The sequence below is a fragment of the Marmota marmota genome, unplaced genomic scaffold (assembly GCF_001458135.2).
Source record: "Marmota marmota marmota unplaced genomic scaffold, marMar, whole genome shotgun sequence".
Classification (NCBI taxonomy): Eukaryota; Metazoa; Chordata; class Mammalia; order Rodentia; family Sciuridae; genus Marmota; species Marmota marmota.
The window spans coordinates 23,090,076-23,105,445 of record NW_026000005.1 but is presented as its reverse complement, the minus strand read 5'-3'; the positions used below and the strand labels follow the sequence as shown (position 1 = coordinate 23,105,445).

At 42.7% G+C, this 15,370-nt stretch overlaps 1 long non-coding RNA gene across 1 annotated transcript; it reads right to left on the bottom strand.

Moving 5' to 3' along the window:
* Positions 1-308: 308 nt before the first annotated feature.
* LOC125618184 lies at positions 309-10,647 on the bottom strand. Its single transcript, XR_007349444.1, has 3 exons — positions 10,458-10,647; positions 5,419-5,486; positions 309-1,810 (listed from the first exon to the last, which is right to left on the bottom strand). It is a non-coding gene; the product is annotated as an uncharacterized LOC125618184 (long non-coding RNA).
* Positions 10,648-15,370: the final 4,723 nt, after the last annotated feature.

Genomic DNA, 15,370 nt, shown 5'->3' with positions numbered 1-15,370 from the left:
TGTGGAGCGTGGCTATTGGGAACCTGCACCTTATTGTTTGATTCCTTCCGCTTGCCACTCCCCCAGAGCTGACAAGACAGGTTTCGTTTTCGCTGCTGATGGGAGGGGGAGTTGGAGGTCAGGTGCCTTTACCTTTCCCCACGCCTCCATCCACGCTCACTCTGATAATCCCTCCCCCAGGAAGCGAGGGAGAGATTTTATGCGAATTCCCCACTGTATGGGAGATGGGCTGAATAACACACACCTGTTCTATTGTGGCGATCTGTCGGAAACTGGCGATGGTGACGTCAGCTCTCCAAGATGGTGGTCGCTGGCTTCCTTGGTGGGCTGTCCGGTGTGGGGCACAGAACTGGACCGCTTCCTTCCCCGTCTCAAACCCCGAACTCAGCCCGGAGCTCAGTGAGGGCACAGCCGGCAGGACTCCTCAGAATCCGCAGTGCCATTTCTCTGCGTTGCTGGCCGCTTCTCGGCGCCCCTCCATCTCTAGCTGCGGTTCGGGCCTTGGATCAATCAGCTTGGATCTCCGGGCGCACAGTTCACTTGCAGTTGAGACCCAGTAACCGGTCCTCGGTGATGGAAATCCTTCCTCTAGGTTTCGGTGCACCCCAATTTTGCTGGAAATTCCTATCAAGATAGCTTTTGGTCATTCTAACTTGTTATTCACCTGCGCAGTGACGCGGTACACAGGGGTGATGCACTCTATTCGCCGCCGCCTTCCCAATCCCGACCTAGGTTTTTACCTCTCTGTGTTCTAATCTGTTACAACACTGAGGGAAGCAGGAGAGAAGACAGGTACTTGGCACTTTACACTCCATACCTCTTCACTAGTGTTTGCACCAAGTGATGATATTATTTCTTGCTTTCAATTGATGTGGTGACATCATGCTCTCCCAGTTTCAGTGTTAAGCCATGCCTGGCATGGACACACATTTTATATGTGAATAAGTCCACTCCTCTCATCTGCCCATGAGACCTCCTGCCCACTCAACTCACAGGAGTGGATGGATGGAAGGTAGGGATGCAATCACTGATCCACAAGATCTCATTTCAGGAACACAGTGATTGCTCTCTAAAATGTTCAAAAGAAAACATGGTTGGAAGGTGTGTTATTCCACATTACATAATAAATTTCTGAATATAACCAGAAAACAAATGATCAATCATACTTTCCTGCTTACTCTGGGCAAGGCTTGCATTTGTGGTCATCACTGAAGCACAGTAACAACTTTTGAGCTGGCCATTGGAAGCCAATATTCACAGGCATCCTGGGAGATGGTGCAGTGTAAGTAAAAATGCTTTATTTAATGAGCATTAAATAAATGGGAGTAGGGAACTGCAGAGGCTGGGAGATCTATATTGTTCCAACAAAAATCTGAAGAGCCATAGGATCATGATAATAGCAGCCTTCCTACCTTTTCCTCATGGCAGAAGAGACAAAATTAGCCAGAAATGGTGCATTTGACAATAAAGAGATTGTTTCTGGACCTGAACAGGAATCTTCAATGTGCACTGATTGTACATCAAATGAACAAATAAGTACCTCTACTCTACCAATTGTTCTAAATTTTCATTGACAAATCATGTAGGCTTCATATGGGCCCATGAATATTTGTGAAGAAATGTCAAACTGAAACCTTCCAAAGACTAAGCATCTTTCCACATCAACCTACTGCTTCTTCTAAATTCCCTGTCCCCTTCATCGAAAGTAGAAATCTGTAATACCTTTGATCCTTCCCTCCTCATTCACTGTACAACTCATGGGCAGGGATGAGCTCTCTTCCACTGTTATTTCCAGCACTCAGAGCAGTGTCTGTTTAAAGCATACATTTATTAAATATCATTAATAAAATGAAGAATCAATGCATCCCTCATTTCCCACATCTTATCAGTCACCAAGTTCTGTTGACTCCCCTTCTGAAGTAGCTCTCCAAATCTACAACTGTTTCTCACATGCACTATCCCTGTATATCCTTCTAGCTTTGTTTTAGTCTCTCTGCCTGCCACATTTCTGTTTCCACACACACCCTTCACCCTCCATATCAGTCATGCCAATAGATTCTCACATCTTCATGCCTTTACGCATGCTCTTCCTGCTAAAATGACTTGCTCATCTTTATCACATAAATCCTTCCTAAAAGAAGCCTTCCTGAACCTCCTTCCCACCTAGACCTCAGACGGGAGGCCACTCCTCTGGACTCCAGTATATACCAGTATTATAGAACAGGTCACACTCCATGGTAGTGTCTCTTTTCTTTTCTAATGTTCAATAACCTCTGAGGACAGAAACGGCCTGCCAGCCTCTTCAAGGTCCAGAGCACCAAAAGTCACAGAGACAGTGACTAGAATCACAAAGTTTGGAATTCAAGTGATGTGGAGTCGAAGTCTAGTTCTGGTTCTTAAATTCTCCAAGCTTCATTACTTCAGGGAAGTGTGGTTATATTGACTTCACAAGATTAGATTATTAAAATTTTTGTTAACATTAATTAATTTTTTTAATTTGTTCTTTTTAGATTGACAAAACAGCAAGGTGTGTTTTGACATATTACACAAACATGGGGTGTAATCCATTACAATTTTGATCCCATTCTCATTTTCACATATGAATACATGACCAGTGAAACTCCACATCACATTCAGCCACCAAGAATGGAGGGATTTTTTTAATGAGATAATAAATGCAAAGCACTCAGCATAGACCCTAGGAATACTAGGCTTTTAGTAAATGGTTATAGAATTAATTGATGCACTAATTAATGAATGCTGTGAGTTAAGTATACAAGGTGATTCGTTTTATTTACCTCGTTTTTCTATTCCCTAGGCGTTCTTGATCAAGAAGTGCTGTCATCGATGAGAAGGTGGAAATCTTAGTAGAATGATCCCCCTGTTCATTTGTTACAATGTTGAACTAATTTGAACAACTGTCTGAAATAACCTGGCCAACATCATGGGTCTAGGCTGAAAGGTTGCTCAGTGGAGGGCAAAAATGGCCTAGATGACACAGTTTAGGAAACTCTGTTCCCTGATCTCTCACTCTTCCTGCCACATCCCTCTCCTCCTCTTCTCACCAATATGCCACATGCCCTGTACTCTGAGACTGCACCTCTGTGCAAGAGTGAACTGGAAACCTTAGGTGACAAAGTGACACAGTGCATGTCTAGTGAGAGATAACACCTTTAAAAAAAAATCTAAATAGAAGTGGCCCAATTGGCTCTATTTCTGACATTTTATAAAATCCTAAGAGAAGCTGGCTAATTGGGTCAGCCTAATTATTCCCATAGAAGTTTTAAAGACTGAAGCTCTCCTGATCAACAAGATCTCATTTCAGGAACACAGTGATTGCTCTCTGAAATGAAATATATTCTAGAAATATAGCCTCTATGTACAAATTAGAAACTTTTATGAATAGAAAATAATCCATTCTAACCCAATACCACATCATATCAATAATGTAGGTTTCAAGAGGGGCATGCAGAATAAAATTCCCTTAAAGAAAATAGTTGAATGAAGCTGAAAAGTAAGCAATAAAGGAATAAAGCTCCCCTTTGAGATCACGGCTAGGATTGTCAGTTTTTATTTTGGTTTGATTTGGTTTTTAATAATCTGTGTGCAGCAAGGTTTTTAATTCTCTTTGTGGGGGCAAAAGGTGGATAGTTTGGTCCACATCACAGACAGCTGTCATTCCTTCTGGCTGCCTACCCTCTAAAACTCCTGCTTGTGTGGAGAGCTGCCTTTCTTATGGCTCCTTAGGGAAGGCAGAGCCCACTTTCCAGCAGACGCTGAACTGCCAGATGCTACCTTTCCCAGCCTCCTTTGCAGGCAGCTATGGCACAGGATCTAGGATCTACCAATTGGAAGCACCCACTCTGAGGTTCAAATCAGGTGCTAGCGACACAAAGAAGCAGCAACTCTGAGGTTCACTCCAGAGGCAGTGCCACTTGCAGTAAGATCGTGTTTCCATGGCAACAGCAGCTGCGCTTTGTGTCCATCCAGCATCTGAAGCAGACAGTCTGCTGTGTTGGTGGCAGAGCATAGAATCCAGCCTGGACAGGGGAATTGTGTCTACACTAGAGTGCTCTGTAGCATGATTTGGGGTATGGTGCCCTGTTGCTGGAACTCTGAGCCTGGCTCTCCAACTCTCCCAGTAATGAATAAGCAACCCATTGTCATTTCAATGAACAGGTTTAAATCAGTGAGTTTGTGTTGTCTACATCTAAGAATTCTGACAGATTCTCTGAGCCTAAGGGGGAATCAAAGAGTTTTAACTCCTCTTGATTAGATCTCCCACCTAAGAGCTGGCCCTCTTATGGGGGAAAGTGAAATTTGATATCTCAGCCCCCAAGAGAAGGCAACTAAAGCAGAGTTAGCTGTTAGGAGATACAAATGGGTGCACACAGCCACCTGTTAAGTGAAGCATAAAAAAGATCAGAGCAGCTAACTGTACTGTACTGGATGTGCAAATGTCAACAAAGAATAAGCAATAGGTGCCCATCAACTGTGACCATTTGAAACCACAAACCTAAAATCTGTGATCCCTTGGGTCTTTCTCTTGGTCTGTTTTGAATAAGGCTCCTATTGCTGTTAAAGTAACTCTAGAGGTTTCAAATAAGTGGTTGCAGACAAGTTGTTTCTAAGAAATTAATGTTAACAAAATTTTAGCAAGGATACATCCCATATAGAGTACCACTAAGGTCTGGGCAGGATTCAGACATAAATTGTATGCAGGCTTCAATATCTATACATTTGCAAAAATGTTATACTACATGTTCACATAGTATCCAATTAATTCTGAGTGTTATATTCTTTGGTTATTTGATAAATTGTTAAGGTGATAGATATGTAAATTAACTTGATTGAATCTTTGTACAATGTAAACACAGATCAAAACATCAAATTATACCCCATAAATATACATAATTATTATTTGACAATTTAAAATAACAACAAATTTTTCACGAGCAAGGTAATCTTGTTTTTAAAAAATGCTTCTAATGTGCCTGAAGAGTTTATTCTCTTATATAGAAATAATATACCTAAGTAATCTTGTATGTATCTATACAATAAATTCCCTGAAGAGCTCAAAAACGAAGTATTCTGGATATAGAAAATCTCTATATAACCCATAGATAACAAACTTTCAAAAACATAAAATAGTAAGAGGTACCTACTTTTAAAAATGTTTTTCTTGACAAGTGTGGTGGCACAAAACTGTAATCCCAGTGACTTGGGAGGCTAAGGCAGGAGGATGGCAAGTTTAAGACCAGCCTCAGCAAGTTAGCAAGACCCTGTCTCAAAAAATAAAAAGGGTTGGGGATGTAGCTACTGAATGCCTGGGTTCGATCTCCAATATGATGATGATAATAATAATAATAATTTTTAAAACTTATGCAGCATTTCTTGGAGACAAGAAAAATCCTTCACCTTGAAGATTCCCCAGAGAGTAGTTTGGGAGTGACATAATAAACTCGCTGTAGATGTGTCCATGCTGGCTAAAAGAGAAAGGAAATAATTTATTCTGATTAGCTTAACACGATAGCTTTCAGAGGACAATATGAAGTCAGAGTTCAATGTGGTCTCTTTCTAAATGAGACATGAATGGGAGTGAATAAGACTTGACTGCAGGTCTTGAAGTACACTGCCTTGGTATGGGGTCAGCCTGGCACATGCATGACCCTCCCAGCAGGGTCAAGTTCAACGCATTCACAGGAAGCTACAGCTGTCGCTGGACCCTGCATTCTCCACTCCACTATGCAATATCAATATTTTTTTCCCACCAAAAAGTTCCGACCAGGATCTACTATGGGCTCACAGAAAGCTCAGGGTTTATATCAAGTCCTCTGACTTGAGTAACATGTACTGTTATTCTGGTACTTCAGTACCCACCTTGCTCCTTGAATAGGTCGGTTTTGAGAGGTCATTTGCTGTCCAAGCAGTGCTGAGCTCAAACAGGGAACTCTCAAGGGAAGAGAAGCCATGGCCACTCAGCTATCCCACCTCTTTGTCCTGTGATCTAGGTCTTTAGGGTGACAGAACAGACCTCCCTTCTGAAACTCAGAAGTCTATAGTCCACTTGCTCCACATCTGCCCAATCTACCCAGTGCCCCACAATCAAGCTATTTCAGCAGAAGCCCCAGAAAAATTCTTTAGTGAATAACAACATCATTTGAAGGTTTTCAAGCCCAATTTTTGCTCAGAGGGTAGCTCTACAGGCTCCTCCACACCAGTACAAGAGGATCATCCAAGACTGGGCATGATCCATGCTGGATATTAAGCTATAATAAGACATTTATTTAGTCTTTTCCCCAGTTCCTGGCATAGAATACCTAAACACATGATTTTTTTCTGAGTGATAAGAATGTCTTCTGTTATAGGTAATGAGTTCCTTTCCGTACACTTGATTTTTTTACTAGGAGGGGACTAAGGATAGGATCCCTAGATATCATCAGGAAGGAGCTGGTTACCAGAAAATTTAAGAAATTAGAGAGTTGGAAATTTTAGCTTCACCCAACAACTTCTAGGGTAGGGGCAGAGGAATAGGAATGGTATTACACAAATTCTAGAGCAAGAAGGTTTGGAGAGCTTTCCGGTTGGTGAACAAATCAAGGTGCTACAGGGAGGTATTCCTGCAAAAGGCATGGAAAGCCCATGCCACACATGCCCTGAACCTTGCCCTATGCATTTCTTCCATCTGGCCATTCCCACTTGGATCCTTTTATCAAGTTAACATAAGGAAAATGGTTTCCTGAGTTCTGTGAGCCATTCCAGCATATTACTAAACCTAAGGAAAGGGTCATGAGAATTCGTGATTTACAGGCAGTCAGTCAGAAATATGGGTGGCCTGGGACTTGTAACTGGCATCTGAGGTGGAGGAAGTCTTATGCAACTGAGCTCTTTAACTTACGGATTCTTATAACTCCAAGTCAATGGTATAAGAATTGAACTACATTGTCAGACACCCCCCCTGGTGTCAGAGAAAACACCCCAGAGATATTAATGACTCTACCTTGGGAAAGACCTCTTCACTGGGGCCCTGATTGACATGGCCCTATAAATTCCAAAGCAGTGGAGTATCTTCTTTTCCAGAGTCCAATTTATTTTGCTGTTCCTTTGCCAATGGAAAAAGTTAAATACAAACTCCCACAGAGGCCACAGACCAATAAATCAGAGTCTAGCCCCAAAGGGATGCGAAGGCACATCAGTCTGCTCAGACTGCCTCATAGAGTACCACGAGCTGGGGCCTGAACAACAGAAATGAACTTTCCCACAGTTCTGGAGATTGGAAGTCCAAGATCAACAGGCTTGATCTGGTTGTCTGGTGAAGATTCTCTCTCCAATTGAAGACAGCCACCTTACTGTGTCACTGCAGGGCCTTCCCTCTGGGAACACATGGAGAAAGGGAGAGAGAGATTTCTGCTGTTCCTCTTCTTATAATACCACCAGTCCTGCTGGAACAGGGTTCCACACTTAACTCCACTCCTCATTTAACCTTGACTACCTCCCTGAAGACCTCATCTATAAATACAAATGCACTGGAGTGTAGGGTTTTAATGCACCGATTTTGAAGGAACACAATTCAGTCCACAACAGGACAGATGCTTTGTTTTCTAGCACCAAGTTGCATTGCTACCTCCAGTTCCTAGATCCTAGATTGTGGGACATTAGTGGTAAAAGGAATTTCAGCTTCATCAACTTACAGGGAGGAAGGTGGGCTCCAAATAGGAGAAGACACTTATCCTTGTATGCGGCTACAGAGCCGTGAGGCTGGAAGTGGACCCCTGACTCTCATTTCAGGCCAGCTCTTCTCTGCTGCCTTAGGCAGCCTCCCAGAGATAGCACTTTAGGAACAATATTTTGAGGAACCAGATCTTGAGTTATGAGCAAGGCAGGACTTTAGAATATTACCTTCTGCCTGACAGGGGAAGGTTTTTCCTCAAGGGAGCCATGATATTTATGTGGTCAGCAAAAACACAGTACACATTCCTAAATGCCAACACTAGGGAATTTCTCTTGTCAAAATAAGGACTGAAGTGTTAAACAGACTGAATTCAAAATTTCAGCCAATTCTGTGGATATAGCATGAACAACTCTCCCTGAAGTTAGTTTTCTAAAACTTAAGGGGCGGGGGGCGGGGGGGGGGGGGGGATTGGGATGTCTTCTTATTTCTGGATCTCATCCCTTAGAAAAACCACCATTACTATGGTACAACCATCAAGACCTAGGGGTTCCCTCAGTCATTCTCACATCTCTGACCAACCAGGAATCAAATGACCATGTAAATGCCATATTGTCCCAGCTTTGCAAAACCAGATGCTTTCTGCTGGCAACCAAAAAAATAAAAATTATCTCATAAGCTTCAAATAATGCTGACAGGACATTCACATGGCCCTGGGATATGTGAAGCAAGTGTTTTTGCAAAATTCTGTGAAGTTTTCCAGGATCATCTTGACACTACTGAGCAGAGTGCCCCCTGACAGCTCAGCTACCAAGCTGCAGATTCTGATCCTGCTACAAAGAATCTTTTCTGGACCCATCTTTCCAAGATTCATCTTTCCTAGATTCATCTCTCCAATTTGCTGCAAATACTGCAGCCCAAATAAGAATGCCTTTCCCAGTTCTTGCCTATAAATTAAGAAAAAAGAAAAGAAATTTCTAAAGGGTTGCACAACAGGCATAATTAATCTTTCCAACTCTTCCCTGCAATCTGGGAAGCAGGTTTTCTCTGTTAGTGGGGGGAGAAAAATCCCTCCCCAACTTCCTGAGTTCGTAGTCTTGTCATGCTCCAGCAGAGGCCTCTGCACAGTCACCATCCTACTTGGGGGCAGGAGGAAAGACATCTTCATCCAGAATGCTGACCATTCTCTCCCATGCAACCAGGGTGGGACCATGACACAGAGGCCCTCTGCATTTCTGTGTTGGAAAAACAGCACCCATAGTATTTTATCCCCTGATCCTATCAAGAGTTGATGATCGGGCGCATTCGGTCACCTTTACATTAGCTAAATCTAATCTGAGGGTGGCCCCATACCCACAAGAGAGAGACCATATCTCATGGGATGAGATGATGTCCCACAATTCTATGATCCCGACGCCCCACATGTGATGAGAGTTCCAAGGAAGTGTGAACGTGTGGCGAGGAGATCTGGCCTGGTGGCAGGGATCAGACAAGGCCTCCTTGAGTGAGTGAGCTTTATGCTGAGATTTAAGGGATCCAGCAGGAGGAGTGTTTCAGGCACAAGGCAAACACAAAGGCCCCTGGTGAGGAACAGCATGGCGCTTTCCAGAACCTCAGGAGACGAACATGGCTGCACCAGAGAAGAGAGGAAGCCAGAAACTGAAGCAGGCAGGTGACCTTGACACAGATATCCAAAGGAAAGTAGCTTTGTTTGAATCAGCCTTATGAGAAACGACTATCCTTTCTGCGTGAACCACAGACACAGAGGTTGAGGGCAAGTCGTCTTCACAACCAGGCCATCCCCGCCTTGGAAGGTGCTCATTTCTTTTTAAACACAGAACCCAGAACCCACCTTGTCCCCTCCAAAGTCTTCCTTGAGTCCTGATGTCTACTTCCCACCTGCCTCTTCTGCCCTTCACAGAACTCCCAGGTTCCCTTTGTCCCAGTGTCTCTCCCTACCCCAGTTGGCGCTAAGAATAACCCATTAGGAGCATCCATGAATTCCTAGGTTCATCTCCAGCACCAAGGGATAAAAGAAAAACTAAGGAGAAAAATATGTGGGACAATAGGAAGCAGAAATCACTCCGATTTCTAATTTCCTTTTCCAGTAAACTGTGGGAAAATGCAAGTCTCCCAGGACTGTTTTAAAATGACGTCTTGGTCACTGAATGTCGAGGGAAGAATTTCCTGGCTATTAAAAATACACTGACAAACGGAATCCAGGCATCCGGGTCCTTCCTCATAACGCGTCTGTATCTCAATGCAAAATCCCCTCTCCCCCACCGCGCCCAAGAAAGAATTATTGATCTTCACAAATAGTGCTGCGGCGGAGACAAAGCCAAACATCAAAACTACGAAAACAGCTTTAAAAGGCAAAAGGGAGGTTTGACTAGTTTTAAAAATCAAGATCAAATCTCAACGTTGTGTCTGAAGGTATCCCCGCCTGCTCTCTTGTGATTGCAGTTAAACATACTGAGCCATAGGTGGCGCTAGGTGACCGCAAAATAAATGCCTAGCTCCACCCTGAAGATCTAAACCTGGGTTTTGAGGCTGGAGCCTGAGCTTCACCCTTCGGTCTTTGCTACAACCCCCCAGCTATTGGTGTAGCTTCCATTTCTCTATGACAGTTGGATGATCATAGCGAAGTCCTTGAATTTCACCAGTTACAGGAACCCTTTCCAGTATTTTAAATTCCATGCTGTATGAAAATTAACCCAATTCCTCAGAGGCTGAGGTGCTCCATTCCACACCCATTTTCAATGGCTAATATCTGATCCAAGTACATTACCCAAGAATTCCAGCTCTTTCTCACGTCTTGGCCTCTGAACCGTCTCTGTGTTTTACTCCAGCTTCCCCAGTTTCAGAACCCAGACCTGGCCATAAACAGCAAACCAGAGCTGACAGGCTACTTTGGTTTACTGTATCTTGATATTTGCTTAGTGATAAAGTTTATCATGCCTGACCTTTGCCTCTGTAAATCCTCACAGTGATGCAATAAACTTGGAAGAAATGAGCTGCAATTTGCAGGAAGAAGAGGCCAAGTGGTTAGCATTTTCCAGCCCTGTGATGTTGGTTGAAAGACAAAGACCAATGCATTCTCATTCCATCTGGCTGTGTCTGTCCACTGAGCCATATCCCCAGCCCTTTTTGTTTTGTTTTGCTTTTAATTTCCATAGTTACCGTGGCAGTCCATAGTTCATCTGCTATTAAGTGTTAACAGTGTAGGAATTTAAATCCACTGGGTATAGTTGTAACTACTAACATGTATACTACTAACACTGCCCCCCCACCACCACACACAGAGAGCACTTCCAGAGTGCAGGCACCCTTCTGAAGCACTTGTCTACCCAGGTTAATTCAGGGAATGCTCACCACAATCATGTAAAGTTAGTCAAAGAATCATGAGGAAACTGAGGCACAGAGAAGTTAAATAATTTCAGTAAAGGTCAAACAACAAATAGATAGCAGAGTTGGGACTGAAATCAATCCACCTGGCTTGGTGGACCATGTTCTTCACCATAGTGCAACACTCGCTTTGAACTACCACAAAGTCATGGAATACACTAAGTTCATCTTCTCTTTACTAATAAAGTGGTGACAGGCTGGTTTGAGAGTGAGCATGAGGATAGAAATAGCTCCTTCCTGGAACCTCTTGGTGTAGTCTTTACAAGTCCAGACCGGCCAAAGGAACCCAGTGTAGACCAATGAGGCTGTTCACAATTGTGTGAGAAGCCTTCCTAAGGGCAGAGCCAGGACTGTCATCAGCAGAGCTCTGATTACCACTGAGAATGGGGTCTATCCTCTTCCATTTGTTCCTAATTTCTAAGATGAAGATAATTCCATCAAGCTCACATCAGCATCTATCAAACCAGAATCCCCTAATGGGTACAGTGGGGGCACCACCACCATCTGTGAGAATCCCTAGGATCCAGAGAGGGCAGCCCCTCTAGATCAGAGGTTCAATGTTTGGTTTCACCAATTCCAAGTCAGTGAATACTGAATAAAATATAAAATGGAACACGCATTTGGAAAGTACACAAAAGTTAAACAGAATTACCCATGATTCAGTATATACCCCAAAGAACTGAAAACAGGGACTCAAACTTGTACACCAATATTCCTAGCAGCATATACACAATTGCCAAGAGCTGGAAACAACCTAAATGTCCAGCAACAGATGAATAGATAAACAACATGTGGTCTATCCACACAATGGAATGTAATTCAGCCATAAAAAGGAATGAAGTTTTGATACATACTGAGTGAAATAAGCTAAATAGCAAGGGACAAATGCTGTATGATTTCACTTATATGAGATACTAAATTCATGGGAACAGGAAGTAGAATAGAAATCACTAGTATCTGAGGGGAAGGAAAATAAGACATCACTATTTAATGGGTACAGTGTTTCCATTTGGGATGAAAGTTATAGAAATGGATAGTGGTGACAGTGTGAATGTGCTTAATGTCAATGTACTCTACACTTAAAAATAGTTAGAATAGTAATGTTTATTTTATGTATATATTACCACAATAAAAATAAAATAGAGTATTTTAAATATGAAATGCCTGGGACCTCTGCAAGAGACCACCAAATGCCTAGCCAAGATCCATTCACTTCTTTTTGATCTGTTGAGGGCAGCAATGAGCCCAGCTAAAAATCTGTTTCCCAGGTTTCCTGCAGGTAAGAATGACCATATGGCTGTAAACCATATAATGAGTTGTAAGCTTCCTGTACTGAGTGGGGTTTGGGGTATCATTCACTGAAAGGTAGTGAGAGATGCCAATTCACCTTTTTGCCCCTGACCCCTACACCTCCTCCTCCCTCCAGCATGGAATGTGGTCCCAGTGGCTAGTGTTCCAGCAGCCACCTAGAACCTAGGAAAGGGCCTAGAGGATAAGAGTTGGCACTAGGCAGACACAGCGTAAAGGAGACTGAGACACCAAGGACACATGGAGCTGCTGTGACTTGTTCTGATCCCTGGACTTCAGGTTATATAGAGAAAAGAGAACTCGGCTCCAGTTTATACCAGTGTTTCCTAGGTCTCTGCTACTTGCTGCTGAATGCCGCTCCTAACACACTCTGCACACTAATCCTCATGGTTGTTATTGTTGCCATTGCTTTTATTATCAAGAAAGGAATACCCAGGCCAGGGTTGGCTTGACAGTGTCAGAAACACGTAGGGAACTGCAGATGTAAAATGAGTTATCCACAGGCCTAACTGATACTCACTTGAAGCTGTGGGGGTCTTAGGAAAACAGCCCTGCCTATCCCACTGCCACAGATGCCATCTAAAAAATGGAGACATCATTGCCTGTCCCCCTGAGGTGACCATGTTGATTGATGCACTATCTTCTCAGCAAGCTCATATGTGAAGAGTTCGCTCCATAGAGTAGAAAGAGGTTCTGGGAAGTGTCCCACTCCTTATTCCCTGCTAGACTCGAAGGGAAGATAAGTTTTCTCTAATCTCATTGCACAAGTTAAGACCATGATGAACTCACCAGGATGGTCTGGCTGGCACATCATCTGGGTAAGCCATTCTCCCACTTCCCAGGTCTTTGACCTCCTCTGCTTCCTTGACCTTTGCCTGCACTCCACCCTATGCCAACAACTTCTTGGTACACCCATGCTCTGGACCTTGTCAACCCAGGAATTGCTCCAACAGAATCTTGCTTTCTGACCTTCCATTGTCCAACTGCTCCACCCTCCTCTTCTACTCCCTACTCCCTCTATTTCTGCTCTTTGGCCTCATTATGATGCTCTGTCCCACAGGAGTATACATTGGCTTGAGAAAATTCAGCACTAGCTATCAATATTTTAGAGGCACATGCCTTTGACCCAGCAATTCCATTCACTGAGATACCTGGAGTGTGCTCAGTAACATTCATACAAGAATACTCTGTTCAGAAAAAAAAAGAAAGATAGAAAACAACACAACAAAGGACTCATTATATAAATTACGTTACATTCAGAAAATCGAATGCTATCATCCATTTTAAAAATTAAGGCAAATCTATACACAACAATATGAAAAGTTCCTCAAGATATATTTATAAAAGGTCAACATGCACAAATAGTACCACATATATGTATATTTGTAGATTCATATGCAGACTTGGATTCACAGATAAACATATGCACACACATATATATATAATTATACCTTTAATATGTATAAATATATAAAATACAACATAATATTATTCCCATAATACAAACACATGTACACACACATGCACAATACCTATTATAATATTTTTTAAAGGGTATATAAGAAACTAGCATCTGAAGGAGACAGAGACGGATAGTGAGGAGTCATAATTTTTACTGTGTATTCTTTTGTTCTTGAATTTTAAGCCATGTGCCAGTATTACCTATCAAAATAATTTTCAAAAGGACCTTCATCCTACTTCTCCCCTCCTCACAGTTTCACAGGCTGTCAGATCCAGCTGCAAACACCTGGGCAATCTGAAGCAGACATGGCTGACCCCTGCCTTGCTGCCCCCCAGGCCTTACATTCCAGGAGGCTCTGGTAGGTCAGGCTTCCAACAAGCACCATCTTTTTGCCTGAGGCCATTTTCTGGCCACCAGAATCCAATCTCCCCTCACACGTGACAGCTGTCCCAGAAGCAGTCCTAACCCACAGCAGAGGAGAACCTGTGCACCCTGGTGTGCCAGGCCCCTCAGAGGGGAGCTTCTGAGTATATTTCCACACTGGTTCTCGGAGTGTCTGAGAAGACTAAGCTCCAGAGGTGCTCAGTGCACACCCTTTATTGACTTTTTTCCCCTTCTGTCTCGAACCCCCCTCTCTCTTTATCAGTGCTTTTCTGGGATCACTGCCTAGTAAACTTTTTGCTCTAAAACTCTTTGAACCAGGGTCTGCATTTAGGAATCCTAAATGAAGATACACTCTCCCTGACTGTCCAAGTCTCTTGACCATCTTATGCCTCCATAGCAAGACTTCAGCTACTCCTACTCAACAGTCCAGAGCACACAGAGATAATCATGGAACTATGCCAGTTGATCCTCCTCAGATTTAGTACTGCTTCGGTTTGCTTCTAATTCTTAATTAATTTCTTTTCTTCTTTCCCAGAAACAGCATCTTCAAACAGTCACTCTCAAGCTCCAGCCTAGTGTTCTGGTCCATCTCCCTTTTCAGAGTCCCCACCTACTTCTCCAAGAAAAGAGAAGGGTCAAAGGTAAACTAATGATTTTCCTATCTGCATCTATCTAAGCATTCCATAAATGTTTGTTCTTTGGGTGGATAATTTCTCTTTAGGCTTTTCTGTGTGCATAGTATGAAATTACTCTGGACCCAGACCACATGGCTCCACTGTTTACCAGTCTTTCCAGCAAGACCTTGGTCAATTGACTTAATCTCTCCCATCTATAACAAAAAGATGGCCATAGGACCTATCTCAGATGGTAATTTAAAGACTGAATAAATTAATACATGTAAATTACACAGACCAAAGCCTAAATTATTCTAAGTGCTCAATAAACATTAATGCATCATTTTGTGTGTTTTCCAAATGTTCTGTAATGAACACTAACACCAGGAAAAATGATTTTATATATATATATATCTTATTGGAAGGCAGGAGTATCTCTCCCAGGCTGACTTCTCCATCTGTACACACTAACCCAGCCACTAATTGGTCATTAAAAAGACTGTGATCCATTAGTTGTTCTTTATATTT